The sequence below is a fragment of the Arachis ipaensis genome, chromosome B7, assembly GCF_059453495.1.
Source record: "Arachis ipaensis isolate K30076 ecotype BB chromosome B7, ASM5945349v1, whole genome shotgun sequence".
Taxonomy (NCBI): domain Eukaryota; kingdom Viridiplantae; phylum Streptophyta; class Magnoliopsida; order Fabales; family Fabaceae; genus Arachis; species Arachis ipaensis.
In genome coordinates this window covers 11,975,966-11,976,985 of record NC_142442.1, presented here as the reverse complement: position 1 = coordinate 11,976,985, position 1,020 = coordinate 11,975,966, and positions in this window count along the sequence as shown.

The window sequence follows — 1,020 nt, the reverse complement described above, 5'->3', positions numbered from 1 at the left end:
ATCCATGCCGACATGCGTTGTCATGCTGTGCATATGCACACCTAACGTGGTCCACCTATGTTCACGAGGTGTATCGACTTAGCTCCGTGTTCGATGTTTATCGGATGGGATTCACTCCTCCTATTCCGAAGGGATTCTGGCCGCCATATGATGGTCCGACCGTCGTTCTGGACCCGGCCAAGAGACGGGCAATGGAAGGACACCCCAGGACTACTAGGATTCAGACTTCGATGGACAAGGCGGACCCGAACCGGCCCAAGAGGTGTGGTCTATGCCTACAACCCGGTCACACAAGTAGGAGTTGTCTCCAGAGAGGAGTGACAGTTGGATCTGCACCTGCCAGTGATGTGTGATGTCTTTCATTATTGTAATGTCATGTTATATTTCAGTTTAGCATTTTATTTCTGTTGTATGGTTTATTGTAAGCAGTAGCTACCTACTATTGATGTTAACTTAAATTTATCAGGCATTATGCTTTTATTGTTGAGTTTACGCGTGCTTTCTAGTGATTCCTTATTTGAATAAAAGTTATTAGTGATTTCTTTTTCATAATACAATAGAACGAAGATACATAACTAATACAGAAATATAAAAATACATGTAAGTTTCCCTAACTTTCCATAAATAAGTGTTCATACATAACTAATACGGAAATACATAAATAAGCGGAGATACATAACTAATACAGAAACACATAAAACATGTAACGGATCCACGAAGTCCTCATATGAGATGTGATCCGGTGAAGCAGCGCTGAAGTCGTCTGACCCGCCGGTCTCTATGTGCAAAGGGGACCTCATCACCACTCCCGTCATCGTCACCGTCCGAGTCATCGTCCCCTCCCTAGGGATCTGCATTTGGCATGACAGCATGCGATGTAGACGGAACGACCTGTGATGAACTGCGCCCCAGAAAGCAGACGGGGGTGTCCCACCAAACGCGAACATGTCGTCGATCGGTCCAGAGGGAGGCTCGTTCAGGTCGACATCTACCCATGCCTGGGATCCAGCAAGCGGAGAC